At 32.4% G+C, this 16,773-nt stretch overlaps 2 pseudogenes; one reads left to right on the plus strand and one right to left on the minus strand.

Annotated features, from left to right (window-relative positions):
- Nucleotides 1–452: 452 nt before the first annotated feature.
- On the plus strand, nucleotides 453–1,762 carry LOC125594548 (annotated as a pseudogene).
- Nucleotides 1,763–3,954: 2,192 nt separating this feature from the next.
- Nucleotides 3,955–5,718, minus strand: LOC125594549 (annotated as a pseudogene).
- Nucleotides 5,719–16,773: the final 11,055 nt, after the last annotated feature.

The following is a 16,773-nucleotide window of genomic DNA, read 5'->3' on the forward strand; positions in this document are numbered from 1 at the left end:
TACAGGTTTGTGGAATTTCGAACTTTGGATGTTAGTAGCTAACTCTGTTTATTGATGTTGATGGGTGTAAAGTGTTGATCTTTTCAACTCTAATTAGTTATCGGAGAAGCGAAATGCGACGGTTCAAAAGTACAGAGGCCAACTTTTTTATCTCTTGGTGAGAGTTCTATTCTAAGGAAGATGGAAAGCCTTTCGAGGTAAATTTTCGAACACAACTCTGTGTCTTTTGTCTTAGATTCTGAAGCTTATGAGTTAGTTTTGATTTGGTTTCAGAAAGATATCTCTTGTCTTTGATTCTGAAGCTTATGAGTACTTTTGATTGGTTATGCTGCTGCTTGATTTTGTTGCTTCATGGACTCTTCTTTGCTTTAATACTAGTTCTCTCTCCGATGGGTTGTGCAAAAACGTTTCTTTCTTCATGCTTATGTCTTCTTGTCTTTGATTCTAAAGCTATGAGTGCTTTGTCTCTTCTTGTCTTAGATTCTGAAGCTTATGAGTACGTTCAAACAGAACTTGTGTCTTCTTGTCTTTGATTCTAAAGCTTATGAGTTACTTCCTGTCTTCACGGACTCTTCTTTGCTTTAATGAGGTTGGCTGAAAAAAAAAAACCTTTCATCTTTCTTCTCTATCAGGAGTACATTTGTCAGCTAACCAGTGGTCTGTGATCAAGAAGAACTTCTCAGCGATAGAGGAAGCCATTAAGCAGTCCGAATCTAAATCAAAGTAAGAATGTTGTTACATTGTTTCTTATGTCTATAAAGATTCATGTTCTCATGTTATCTACACATTATGCAGATCTGAATCAAAACAAAACGGAGATACATCTAAGCATGTGGAAGACAATACCATTTTTAGTTTTTCCATCATTGAAACTTCACGTTTTGACGGGAGGGGTTATCTTCGCTGGGCGTCACAGATGGAGCTTTTCTTGAAGCAACTGAATCTTAGTTATGTTCTCTCTAAGCCCTGTCCTGTTACCAACACCTCTCAACCTGATCTGCCGGAAAAAAATGGCTGAAAGATGATTACATATGCTACACTCACTTGCTAAACTCCTTGTCAGACCATCTACACCGTCAATACTCGAAGAAGTTCAAACACGCCAAAGAACTGTGGGAGGAGTTAAAATGGGTCTACCAGTGTGATGAATCCAACTCGAAGAGGTCACAGGTGAGAAAGTACATCGAGTTTCAAATGGTAGAAGACAGACCGGTTCTTGATCAAGTCCAAGACTTCAACAAGATCGCTGATTCCATAGTGAGTGCTGGTATGTTTCTGGACGAGACGTTTCATGTGAGTACCATCATCTCCAAGTTTCCGCCGTCCTGGAGAGGGTTCAGCACCAGGTTGATGGAAGAGGGAGTTTTTACCGGTCTGGATGTTGATGGAACGAGTCAAAGCTGAGGAGGAGGAGGTTCTCAGAGAACGGACCGCAGAGGGTTACGTACAGACCAGCAACAGGGTCTTGTCAGATGGAGAGGATGCCACCGAGTATAGGAAGGGGTTGGAAGAGGAAAGAACCTGAGAGAGATGGGAGGGTCAGTATTGTTTGTGATAACTGTGGGAGGAGAGGACATCTTGCAAAGAACTGTTGGGGGAAGACAGTTGAGGAGAGAGCTTCTGGGAAACCAAACCGGGTTACTTTCTCATCCACTTCACCTGTTGGTTCAGAGACTCAAGCAACAACCAAGAATGATTCAAGAACCATCAGCTAATAAAAAGGTGAATCTTGTTATAATTTCAAATGTAATATTAGTGTAAAGATCCTTTAACTATTTGTTTTACAACACTACCAAAAAGTTTGTTCATAGACTGAACTCAGCAATCATACTGAAGTAAACTATAAAGAAATATAATAGCATACTAATCAACGAGGGTCTAACTCAGTGATTGTAACACTGTTACAATGAAGCAATACTACTTGTGTGATTGTCTCTTTCACGTTGATGATTCTCCATCCCCTGAGTAAAAGCCTGGTTCTGAAGGTCTAGGTGGTGTGAAAGAACTTGCGTTGAGCATTACAACAACAGAAGCCCTTGTTGGTCTACTCTTTCAGTGTGTCAAAAAAAAAAGAAAAAAGAGGAAAACTCTTTGCATTCTCCTGAACATACAACAGGGCAATGTGAATGCGCTTCATGATTTCATCACTTATTAGAGTAAAATAATTTTAGGAAATTTCCAAACAATAATGCATTATTTGTTTTTTTATCTGAATAAATTTACATTCATTAGAAAAAAGGATCATTAGAAATGGCATGATGTGAGTAACTGTATACATGTGATATGTCTGTGTAATCTTCTCCAAGAAAAATCTAGTTATCAAAATTATTATATTATAAATAAGTCTTACAATGTAACAGAAATTATAAGTGTTTTCTTTGTAAAAACTCTCTCTTCATTTCGTATGATATCTACGGTCGTGCGTAAAATTACGGGTTTGGTGCCTCCAAGACAGGGCTGGTTTCGAGTTTTCCAAAAATGGTCCGGGCAACGAAACATACATTTCGTGGCACGCACGTAAGCTTCTCTGTGAGCTGGACAGTACGTTGTGGTTAGGTTTACTGCAGCCTGGGAGATACAATTGAGACAATCTACTCGTCTGAGTACTCTGTTGCCGAGTCCTATGGCTTATAAAAGGAAAGAAACAAAACACAAGATTTAGTCTAAATGGGTCATAGACCTAGTGCGTTTTTTAAACAAAATAAAAATGGGCTTTGGAGATTTGAGATATGTTACACATGATTTCTTACTCATGAGTCATGATTGATACATTTTCGTTCAGGTTTCATCATCAATGTTTCAACTTGCAACCCTAAATATGGTCGACCTTTTTAAAAGACTTGTGGACGAGCTTATCACATACTATATTCGTTTTCACACGAAGTATTACTCTTGTGTTCTTAACGCCACGGCCCCATGTGAAAAGATAACACGTAAAACCGTCGCTATGGATTCTTATCAAAACCTGTGAATCTAGGTTCCTAGCTACTAGCCTTGTGCCACACTATCTACTGGTTGATGTTGTTTTTCTCTGTTGATCGGCCCTCAATTTTTTTGAATAACTAATTATTTGAAAATCCAATATATGTAAAATATTCCTACAACTTTCAAAAACGGATGGCAGGGAGGGCTCGGATGACTGCTTTATCTTGTTTTCCCCGTTTGTCAAATACCATTCAATTTATCTTTTGTTCTCTAGCCTCCTTTTTTGACCATCACCCATTCATTATATTGACTATTGAGCATTAAAATTGGACTTTTATGCGATCTACTAAATCATTTACAACATATTCACCTCTTATTTTTTAATTTTCTTGAAATTTTAGTTCACATTATTTTTCTTTTAGATATAATCGGCTCAATATTACTTTCTTGGATGGTAATGCATAAAATAACATGTGAAAAATAAATTTACGTAAATAGCACCACAGAATAAAGTGATGAACTTTTCACTGTAAACATAGTCGTCTCTTTCAAAAAAAGAAAAACATGAGAGCCATCTCACATTATCTGCAAAGAACAAAATAGAAGGTGACAAAAGTGAGAGAACAAAAGCAAATCGTAAGCAAAATGAGAATTAATTAAGGACGTAGAACTGCATGAAAGAGTGTTGTTAAACGTTGTTTAGACATTAGGCTTCAAAAATTGTTATGAACATTATAACGATCTCATATGAACATAAGCTTGTACAAGTAACATGAACGGTTTTTCAAATAAGGATTTTTTTTTTTTGAATTGAATGTTAAATTGAATCAAAGAAAAAAAACCTTTTTACAACACTAAGTGGTAAAATTTTATTCAAATTAAGTCTATGATATGATACAAAACGATCACTTTCATATTAAAAGAAAAAGAACACAAACTACTGATAATAATATTGTTAAGAACTCCATAATTCGCGTCCACAGCAAAATAATAAACAAAAGACAAAAACAACACACATATGCGTCAACATGTTTGGTGTCCAACCTTTTTTTGTCTTCATATATATGATATATCACACATTTGCTTAGGACCACTCAAATCTTGGATCAAGCAGTTAAGGGCTGTGGTGTAGGAGTCGAACTCTGGCTTGTGGGTCCCACTTTTCCCCACGGTTAACCGACACGTCTTCCTCATCGTTGTAGGCGTAAGCAAAGCCACCGTGACGCGTCATGTCCATCCCGGCCATCTCGTCCTCTCTTGATATCCTCAAGAGATTCATCTTATGCAAACCGTAGAAACAATGGCCCCATCGTCACTGACACCCACCCAATGATCACAACGATCTGAACGAACTGTGCGGCGAGCAGTTTCCTCCCCCACCCATCAGCAAACCATAAGGCCTATCACCATCACCAGAGTAAACCTCGTTGACGTATCTTTTGGTCGCAAACAGTCCGGTAAAGATCACTCCCCATGCTCCGCATCCCCCGTGGAGTTGAGCGGCCTCAAGCGGATCGTCATACTTGAGTTTCTTGGCGAGGAAAGTTAAACCCGATCAACACCCATGATGCTACGAATCCACATACTATAGCCGCCCACGGCTCCACCACGGCGCATCCCGAGGTGATCGCCGCAAAGCCACCTAGCAATCCGTTGCAAACATCAATGACGTTCCAGTGACTGTAATAAGATAACTACTAGGTTATATTAACCGGCTATTGCCATACAAATCAATACACAAAACTGTTACAAGTTATTTCATGCATAAGCTAGTAGTTATCTTATAACCTGCAAGGAGACGTTACTGAACAGAGTGGTCAAAGCGGAAGTACAGCCAGCAAGTGTTGTGGTGACCGCAGTACGGCCTACAGCGCTCCACTGTCCGTAGTACGGCCGAGACTTTCGTATCCTTTTAGAATAGTCAAAAAGGAACCAGGGTTGAATCCGTACCATCCAACCACAACAAGAAGGTACCAAGCACGACAAGGGACGCACTGTGACCACGTAAAGCAACCGACCGGCCCAACGGTCGAACCGACCTATTCTCGGTCCTTCGATTAATGCTCCCCAAAGACCGGCAATCCCGCCCACCATGTGAACAACTCCCGACCCCGCGAAATCAATAGCGCCTGATCCGAACAAGAGATTGTTGTCGGATCTCGACGCGCTGGCCCATCCATCAGTCGACCAAAACCAGTGCGAAACGGTCGGGTAGACAAAACCGGTCAAGAAAGAAGAGTAGATAAGGTACGCAACGAACTGAGTTCGCTCAGCGATGGAGCCGCTGGTGATTCCCGCCGCGGCTATAGCGAAAGCCCATTGGTAGAGGAAGAAACTAAAGTCGGCGCGGGGCGTTCGGGATAAGAGTTCAAGGCGAAATAGCTATGGTGGCGGCCGATGAAGCCGTTGGACGGTGTTCCGAAGGCGAATGCGAATCCGAAGAGATAGTAAGAGATGGCTCCAGCGGCCGCGTCGAGGACGTTGGTGAGCATGATGTTCATAGTGTTCTTGGCTCGGACTGAGCCGGCGCAGAGCATGGCGAAACCGAGCTGCATAGCGAAGACTAGGTAGGCGGAGAAGAGAAGATACGTGTTGTCCACGGCGTAAGTTGTGTCGGAGAGTTTGTTGGAGATGTTGGAGAATTGGGAGCATAGAAAGGTTGCCGCAGCGAGGGAAGAAGTAGAGTTAGAAGAAGATAGGAGGACGGCGAGATCCTTGGCGGAACAGGTGGTGGCTGCGATGTCCATGGTGGAAAGAGAGTGAGTGTAATTGATTATGTGGAGAGATGTTTGCTTCAGACTCTTTGGTCGTGGAAGTTGTATTTAATTGGAAAAAGTAATACATTATTAGCATTATTTTATTTATGAGCAAGAAAGAATAAGCAGGGGTAGATGCCTTTTAAAGGTTTTAAAGGTTCTAGTTAGTATTTTAAGTTCATGTCTGGGATTTTTCATCGTCCCAAAAAAGGTTGTGATGTAAGATCTTATTTATGTGATTTAAAAAAAATTGGATTTTAACAGTATAATTTTCAAAAATACATATTGCCAAAATAAGCCATTCCCCATACAGGTTTAATTATTTTAAAAGTATATATGTTGTGAATAAAGAGAAAGAGATAGAAAATTCGGTGTTGTATTATTCTATTGGTAACATAAATATATATTATCTGGAATCGTTTAGGAAATAATCTCTATAGCAGACATCTAGGGTGTTATTGGTTCTATGATTTTAATGACATCTAGGGGTGTTATTGGTTCTATGATTTTAATGGATTTGAAAATCCAAGCAAAATCTAGTGTTATTGGTTCTATGATTTTAAAATCTGTATTCAAATTCATTGTTATTGGTTCTATGATTTTAAAATAGATTTCAAAATTAGGTGTTATACAATAGTAAGGATTTGATTAAGCATTTGATTTGAATTGGATTTGAATAGATTTATAAGTGTTTAGAGAGTAAAATACAAAGAAACAAATATTGAGTTATAGCTTGTTATTTTGAATGGATTTGTCTTATAAATTTTTCTCTAACATTTAAATTCCAATATCTCACGTTTCATCATGCAACAAAAATCCTAAAAGCCATGACACTTTCATCATGCAATATTCTATTATTAACACCAACTTCTATTTTTCAGTAGAATATGTCATCCTTTTTTTTGGTAGGAGTATGTCGTTTCTTTTGAACAAAAAGTTATATTCCTGATATTTTTATTTCTATTATTTCTATATTGATTTCCGTTTTCCATAATACATGTGTCATGATTTCTATATAATCTTCATTATACACACAGAATTTTATAAACACACAAACACATAAAACCTAAAACCAGAAGCATCAATGGGAGAATCACATCAAGAAACACAAGACCCATCGCAAGAACAAGAACGAGAAAAAAAGTTCATATATTCAATGGAGTCCTGAAGAAAATAAAACTTTGATCAATTTACTTTTAGATGCTGTTGCTTCGGGTTTGCGTGACAGTAACGGCACATTCAGCAAATTTACGGTGGAGAGACGAATTCTATCTACTCTCAATCGAATGCATGGATACAGTAAAACCTATCAACACTACTCAAACAGAATGAAGATCTTGAAAAACAAAATATCTAAACGCGGCTGAACTTCTTCGTTTTAGTTCTGGATTTGGATGGGATTCAACCACAAAAAGGTTACAGCTTCAAAAGAAGTATGGGCTGAATATCTAAAGGTAAAATAAACATAAGGTTGTATTATTATTATTATTTTTTCATTATGTTAACTTTTTTAATTTTTTTTAGGCACATCCAAAGTTCAAAAAGTTTCGTGATGAAACATTTGAAGAATTTGATGATCTCAAACTTATATTTGACAAGAATATAGCGACGGGTACGAATGCTATTGGTTTAGGTGAAACTACTGATGCACAAACAGTTAGAGTTGCAGAAGAAACAGAAAAGAAGCAAGCAAAATGTGGTGAAGAGTTTTCTTTTGATGTCCAACAAACTATGAATCGCAATCATCTTTTTTTTGCAATCCTTCAGACGATACTTTGAAAAAGCTTCCTTTAAGAAAGAGACAAAAAACTAGTCCTCTTAACAAAGGTGATGATCTGTTCACTCAAAAAGAAAGTGTAGAAGAAGCTGACGAGCTGAATACTTTGACAACCATCACTCAGAAACTCTTCAATTTGATAGAAGAAAGAGAGACAAGACAAAAACAAGAAGTTGAGCAAAGAGAAGCAGAGAAAAAGATTTTGAGAAAAATTCAAAAAAATTTGACAATACTGTTTTAATGCATAGTTGAATCATGTAATAACATATGATGAAGTTCAAAGAGGTTTGGAACCTTTGTTGTCTCCGTTTCTCTAGGGAATAACAATTTTATAGTGGTTAGTCTAATGATTTAGGGAGTATTTGAAGTTTTGCTAAATTAATGGATAAAAAATTAGAACGATGTTCATGTACCATGAAAAGTAATTTATCATAAATTAATGCAAATGTATAATGTGGTTATAAATTTTAAAACGAATTAAAAGATTATAGGCTTCATATATAGAGCATTTACCGAAAACTCACTATTTTCGTAGGGGGGGGGGGTACCTATAGATTTTGAGAAAATTCAAAAATTTGACAATACTGTTTTAATGCATAGTTGAATCATGTAATAACATATGATGAAGTTCAAAGATGTTTGGAACCTTTGTTGTCTCCGTTTCTCTAGGGAATATCAATTTATAGTGGTTAGTCCAATGATTTAGAGAGTATTTGCAGTTTTGCTAAATTAATGGATAAAAAATTAGAACGATGTCCATGTACCATGAAAAGAAGTTTATCATACATTAATACAAAGGTATAATGGTGTTTAAATTTTAAAACAAATTTAAAGATTATAGGCTTCATATATAGAGCATTTACCGAAAACTCACTATTTTCGTAGAGGGTAGGTACACATAGATTTTGAGAAAAATTCAAAAAATTTGACAATACTGTTTAATGCATAGTTGAATCATGTAATAACACATGATTAAGTTCAAAGAGTTTTGGAACCTTTGTTGTCTCCGTTTCTCTAGGGAATAGCATTTTATAGTGGTTAGTCTAATGATTTAGGGAGTATTTGCAGTTTTGCTAAATTAATGGATAAAAAATTAAAACGATGTCCATGTACCATGAAAAGTAGTTTAACATAAATAATGCAAATGTATAATGTGGTTATAAATTTTAAAACGAATTAAAAGATTACAGGCTTCATATATAGAGCATTACCAAAACTCACTATTTCGTAGGGAGGGTTAGGGTACCTATAGATTTTGAGAAAAATTCAAAAAATTTGACAATACTGTTTTAATGCATAGTTGAATCATATAATAACATATGATGAAGTTCAAAGAGGTTTGAAACCTTTGTTGTCTCCGTTTCTCTAGGGAATAGCAATTTTATAGTGGTTAGTCCAATGATTTAGAGAGTATTTGCAGTTTTGCTAAATTAATGGATAAAATTAGAATGATGTCCATGTACCATGAAAAGAATTTTATCATACATTAATACAAAGGTATAATGTAGTTTTAAATTTAAAACAAATTTAAAGATTATAGGCTTCATATATAGAGCATTTACCGAAAACTCACTATTTTCGTAGGGGTTAACACATAGATTTTGAAAAAAATTCAAAAAAATTGAAAATACTGTTTTAATACATATTTGAATCATGTAATAAAATATGATGAAGTTCAAAGAGGTTTGGAACCTTTGTTGTCTCCGTTTCTCTAGGGAATAACAATTTATAGTGGTTAGTCCAATGATTTATGGAGTATTTGCAGTTTTGCTAAATTAATTGATAAAAAAATTAGAACGATTTATGTACCATGAAAGGAGTTTATCATACATTAATACACATGTATAATGTGATGTTAAATTTTAAAACAAATTTAAAGATTATAGGCTTCAATATATAGAGCATTTACCGAAAATACTATTTTCGTAAGGGGTACACACAGATTTTGAGAAAAATTAAAAAATTCACAATACTGTTTAATACATAATTGAATCATGTAATAACATATGATGAAGTTCAAAGAGGTTTGGACCCTTTGTTGTCTTCGTTTCTCTAGGGAATATCAATTTTATAGTGGTTAGTCTAATGATTTAAGGAGTATTTGCAGTTTTGCTAAATTAATGGATAAAAAATTAGAACGATGTCCTTGTACCATGAAAAAAAGTTTATAATACATTAATACAAAAGGATAATGTGGTTTTAAATTTTAAAACAAATTTAAAGATTATAGGCTTCATATATAGAGCATTTACCGAAAACTCACTATTTTCGTAGGCGGTACACATAGATTTTGAAAAAAAAAAAAAAATTGAAAATACTGTTTTAATACATATTTAAACATGTAATAAAATATGATGAAGTTCAAAGAGTTTTGAGCCTTTGTTGTCTCCGTTTCTCTAGGAAATAGCAATTTTATAGTGGTTAGTCTAATGATTTAGGGAGTATTTGCAGGTTTGCTAAATTAATTGATAAAAAATTAGAACGATTTACATGTACCATGAAAAGGAGCTTATCATAAATTAATACAAATTAAAATCAAAAAATTTAAAATAGTTTTAATGCATAGTTGAACCAAAAACCTCTTTGAACTTCATCATATTTTATTTTATACATGATTTAAATATATATTAAAACAGTATTCTCAAATGTTTTGAATTTTTCTCAAAATCTATGTATACCCCCTACGAAAATAGTGAGTTTTCGGTAAATGCTCTATATAAGAAGCCTATAATCTTTTAATTCGTTTTAAAATTTATAACCACATTATACATTTGTATTAATTTATGATAAACTCTTTTCATGGTACATGGACATCGTTCTAATTTTTTATCAATTAATTTAGCAAAACTGTAAATATTCTCTAAATCATTAGACTAACCACTATAAAATTGCTATTCCTAAAGAAACGGAGACAACAAAGGTTCCAAAACTTCTTTGAACTTCATCATATTTTATTACATGTTTCAAATATGTATTAAAACAGTATTTCAATTTTTTTTTTTTTTTCAAAATCTATGTGTACCCCCCTACGAAAATAGTGAGTTTTGGTAAATGCTCTATATATGAAGCCTATAATCTTTAATTCGTTTTAAAATTTATAACCACATTATACCTTGTATTAATGTATGATAAACTTCTTTTCATGGTACATGGACATCGTTCTAATTTTTATCAATAATTTAGCAAAACTGTAAATACTCCCTAAATCATTGGACTAACCACTATAAATTGCTATTCCTTAGAGAAACGGAAACAACAAAGGTTCCAAACCTCTTTGAACTTCATCATATTTTATTACATGATTCAAATATGTATTAAAACAGTATTCTCAAATTTTTTGAATTTTTCTCAAAATCTATGTGTACCCCCTACGAAAATAGTGAGTTTTCGGTAAATGCTCTATATATGAAGCCTATAATCTTTTAATTCGTTTTAAAATTTATAACCACATTATACATTTGTATTAATTTATGATAAACTCCTTTTCATGGTACATGGACATCGTTCTAATTTTTATCAATTAATTTAGCAAAACTGAATAATCCCTAAATCATTGGACTAACCACTATAAAATTGATATTCCTTAGAGAAACGGAAAACAAAGGTTCCAAACCTCTTTGAACTTCATCATATTTATTACATGATTCAAATATGTATTAAAACAGTATTCTCAATTTTTTGAATTTTTTCAAAATCTATGTGTACCCCCCTACGAAAATAGTGAGTTTCGGTAAATGCTCTATATATGAAGCCTATAATCTTTTAATTCGTTTTAAAATTTATAACCACATTATACATTTGTATTAATTTATGATAAACTTCTTTTCATGGTACATGGACATCGTTCTAATTTTTATCAATTAATTTAGCAAAACTGTAAATACTCCCTAAATCATAGGACTAACCACTATAAAATTGCTATTCCCTAGAGAAACGGAGACAACAAAGGTTCCAAACCTCTTTGAACTTCATCATATATTATTACATGATTCAAATATGTATTAAAACAGTATTCTCAATTTTTTTGATTTTTTTCTCAAAATCTATGTGTACCCCCCTACGAAAATAGTGAGTTTTCGGTAAATGCTATATATGAAGCCTATAATCTTTAAATTCGTTTTAAAATTTATAACCACATTATACATTTGTATTAATTATGATAAACTCTTTTCATGGTACATGGACATCGTTCTAATTTTTTATCCATTAATTTAGCAAAACTGTAAATACTCCCTAAATCATTGGACTAACCACTATAAAATTGCTATTCCTTAGAGAAACGGAGACAACAAAGGTTCCAAACCTCTTTGAACTTCATCATATTATTACATGATTCAATATGTATTAAAACAGTATTCTCAAATTTTTTGAATTTTCTCAAAATCTATGTGTACCCCCCTACGAAAATAGTGAGTTTTCGGTAAATGCTCTATATATGAAGCCTATAATCTTTTAATTCGTTTTAAAATTTAAAACAATTATACCTTTGTATTAATGTATGATAAATTCTTTTCATGGTACATGGACATCGTTCTAATTTTTATCCATTAATTTAGCAAAACTGCAAATACTCCCTAAATCATTGGACTAACCACTATAAAATTGCTATTCCCTAGAGAAACGGAGACAACAAAGGTTCCAAACCTCTTTGAACTTCATCATATGTTATTACATGATTCAAATATGTATTAAAACAGTATTCTCATTTTTTTGAATTTTTCTCAAAATCTATGTGTACCCCCCTACGAAAATAGTGAGTTTTCGGTAAATGCTCTATATATGAAGCCTATAATCTTTAAATTTGTTTTAAAATTTATAACCACATTATACATTTGTATTAATTATGATAAACTTCTTTTCATGGTACATGGACATCGTTCTAATTTTTTATCCATTAATTTAGCAAAACTGTAAATACTCCCTAAATCATTGGACTAACCACTATAAAATTGCTATTCCTTAGAGAAACGGAGACAACAAAGGTTCCAAACCTCTTTGAACTTCATCATATTTTATTACATGATTCAAATATGTATTAAAACAGTATTCTCAATTTTTTGAATTTTTCTCAAAATCTATGTGTACCCCCCTACGAAAATAGTGAGTTTTCGGTAAATGCTCTATATATGAAGCCTATAATCTTTTAATTCGTTTTAAAATTTATAACCACATTATACCTTTGTATTAATGTATGATAAAATTCTTTTCATGGTACATGGACATCGTTCTAATTTTTTATCCATTAATTTAGCAAAACTGCAAATACTCCCTAAATCATTGGACTAACCACTATAAAATTGCTATTCCCTAGAGAAACGGAGACAACAAAGGTTCCAAACTCTTTGAACGTCATCATATGTTATTACACGATTCAAATATGTATTAAAACAGTATTCTCAATTTTTTGAATTTTTCTCAAAATCTATGTGTACCCCCTACGAAAATAGTGAGTTTTCGGTAAATGCTCTATATATGAAGCCTATAATCTTTTAATTCGTTTTAAAATTTAAAACCACATTATACTTTGTATTAATGTATGATAAACTTCTTTTCATGGTACATGGACATCGTTCTAATTTTTATCATTAATTTAGCAAAACTGTAATACTCCCTAAATCATTGGACTAACCACTATAAAATTGCTATTCCTTAGAGAAACGGAGACAACAAAGGTTCCAAACCTCTTTGAACTTCATCATATTTTATTACATGATTCAAATATGTATTAAAACAGTATTCTCAAATTTTTTGAATTTTTCTCAAAATATATGTGTACCCCCTACGAAAATAGTGAGTTTTCGGTAAATGCTCTATATATGAAGCCTATAATTTTAATTCGTTTTAAAATTTATAACCACATTATACCTTGTATTAATGTATGATAAAATTCTTTTCATGGTACATGGACATCGTTCTAATTTTTTTTCCATTAATTTAGCAAAACTGCAAATATTCCCTAAATCATTGGACTAACCACTATAAATTGCTATTCCTTAGAGAAACGGAGACAACAAAGGTTCCAAACCTCTTTGAACTTCATCATATGTTATTACATGATTCAAATATGTATTAAAACAGTATTCTCAAATTTTTTGAATTTTTCTCAAAATCTATGTGTAACCCCCTACGAAAATAGTGAGTTTTCGGTAAATGCTCTATATATGAAGCCTATAATCTTTTAATTCGTTTTAAAATTTAAACCACATTATACTTTGTATTAATGTATGATAAACTTCTTTTCATGGTACATGGACATCGTTCTAATTTTTTATCCATTAATTTAGCAAAACTGCAAATACTCCCTAAATCATTGGACTAACCACTATAAAATTGCTATTCCCTAGAGAAACGGAGACAACAAAGGTTCCAAACCTCTTTGAACTTCATCATATGTTATTCCATGATTCAAATATGTATTAAAACAGTATTCTCAAATTTTTTGAATTTTTCTCAAAATCTATGTTAACCCCTACGAAAATAGTGAGTTTTCGGTAAATGCTCTATATATGAAGCCTATAATCTTTAAATTTGTTTTAAAATTTATAACCACATTATACATTTGTATTAATTTATGATAAACTTTTTCATGGTACATGGACATCGTTCTAATTTTTTATCCATTAATTTAGCAAAACTGTAAATACTCCCTAAATCATTGGACTAACCACTATAAAATTGCTATTCCTTAGAGAAACGGAGAAACAACAAAGGTTCCAAACCTCTTTGAACTTCATCATATTTTATTACATGATTCAAATATGTATTAAAACAGTATTCTCAAATTTTTTGAATTTTTCTCAAAATCTATGTGTACCCCCCTACGAAAATAGTGAGTTTTCGGTAAATGCTCTATATATGAAGCCTATAATCTTTTAATTCGTTTTAAAATTTAAACCACATTTAACATGTATTAATGTATGATAAACTTCTTTTCATGGTACATGGACATCGTTCTAATTTTTTATCATTAATTTAGCAAAACTGCAAATACTCCTAAATCATTGGACTAACCACTATAAAATTGCTATTCCCTAGAGAAACGGAGACAACAAAGGTTCCAAACCTCTTTGAACTTCATCATATTTTATTACATGATTCAAATATGTATTAAAACAGTATTCTCAAATTTTTTGAATTTTTCTCAAAATCTATGTGTACCCCTACGAAAATAGTGAGTTTCGGTAAATGCTATATATATGAAGCCTATAATCTTTAAATTTGTTTTAAAATTTATAACCACATTATACTTTGTATTAATTATGATAAACTTCTTTTCATGGTACATGGACATCGTTCTAATTTTTATCCATTAATTTAGCAAAACTGTAAATACTCCCTAAATCATTGGACTAACCACTATAAAATTGCTATTCCTTAGAGAAACGGAGACAACAAAGGTTCCAAACCTCTTTGAACTTCATCATTTTATTACATGATTCAAATATGTATTAAAACAGTATTCTCAAATTTTTGAATTTTTCTCAAAATCTATGTGTACCCCCCTACGAAAATAGTGAGTTTTCGGTAAATGCTCTATATATGAAGCCTATAATCATTTAATTCGTCTTAAAATTTATAACCACATTATACATTTGTATTAATGTATGATAAAATTCTTTTCATGGTACATGGACATCGTTCTAATTTTTATCCATTAATTTAGCAAAACTGCAAATACTCCCTAAATCATTGGACTAACCACTATAAAATTGCTATTCCCTAGAGAAACGGAGACAACAAAGGTTCCAAACCTCTTTGAACTTCATCATATTTTATTACATGATTCAAATATGTATTAAAACAGTATTCTCAAATTTTTTGAATTTTTCTCAAAATCTATGTGTACCCCCTACGAAAATAGTGAGTTTTCGGTAAATGCTCTATATATGAAGCCTATAATCTTTTAATTCGTTTTAAAATTTATAACCACATTATACATTTGTATTAATGTATGATAAACTTCTTTTCATGGTACATGGACATCGTTCTAATTTTTATCCATTAATTTAGCAAAACTGCAAATACTCCCTAAATCATTGGACTAACCACTATAAAATTGCTATTCCCTAGAGAAACGGAGACAACAAAGGTTCAAAACTCTTTGAACTTCATCATATGTTATTACATGATTCATATATGTATTAAAACAGTATTCTCAATTTTTTGAATTTTCTCAAAATCTATGTGTACCCCCCTACGAAAATAGTGAGTTTTCGGTAAATGCTCTATATATGAAGCCTATAATCTTTAAATTTGTTTTAAAATTTATAACCACATTATACATTTGTATTAATTTATGATAAACTTCTTTTCATGGTACATGGACATCGTTCTAATTTTTTATCCATTAATTTAGCAAAACTGTAATACTCCCTAAATCATTGGACTAACCACTATAAAATTGCTATTCCTAGAGAAACGGAGACAACAAAGGTTCCAAACCTCTTTGAACTTCATCATATTTTATTACATGATTCAAATATGTATTAAAACAGTATTCTCAAATTTTTTGAATTTTTCTCAAAATCTATGTGTACCCCCTACGAAAATAGTGAGTTTTCGGTAAATGCTCTATATATGAAGCCTATAATCTTTTAATCGTTTTAAAATTTATAACCACATTATACATTTGTATTAATGTATGATATGGTACATGGACATCGTTCTAATTTTTATCCATTAATTTAGCAAAACTGCAAATACTCCCTAAATCATTGGACTAACCACTATAAAATTGCTATTCCCTAGAGAAACGGAGACAACAAAGGTTCCAAACCTCTTTGAACTTCATCATATGTTATTACATGATTCAAATATGTATTAAAACAGTATTCTCAAATTTTTTGAATTTTTCTCAAAATCTATGTGTACCCCCCTACGAAAATAGTGAGTTTTCGGTAAATGCTCTATATATGAAGCCTATAATCTTTTAATTCGTTTTAAAATTTAAAACCACATTATACCTTTGTATTAATGTATGATAAACTTCTTTTCATGGTACATGGACATCGTTCTAATTTTTATCATTAATTTAGCAAAACTGTAAATACTCCCTAAATCATTGGACTAACCACTATAAAATTGCTATTCCTTAGAGAAACGGAGACAACAAAGGTTCCAAACCTCTTTGAACTTCATCATATTTATTACATGATTCAATATGTATTATTAAAACAGTATTCTCAAATTTTTTGAATTTTCTCAAAATCTATGTGTACCCCCTACGAAAATAGTGAGTTTTCGGTAAATGCTCTATATATGAAGCCTATAATCTTTTAATTCGTTTTAAAATTTATAACCACATTATACATTTGT

The sequence above is a fragment of the Brassica napus genome (genome assembly GCF_020379485.1).
Source record: "Brassica napus cultivar Da-Ae chromosome A9 unlocalized genomic scaffold, Da-Ae chrA09_Random_16, whole genome shotgun sequence".
In the NCBI taxonomy this organism is placed as follows: Eukaryota; Viridiplantae; Streptophyta; class Magnoliopsida; order Brassicales; family Brassicaceae; genus Brassica; species Brassica napus.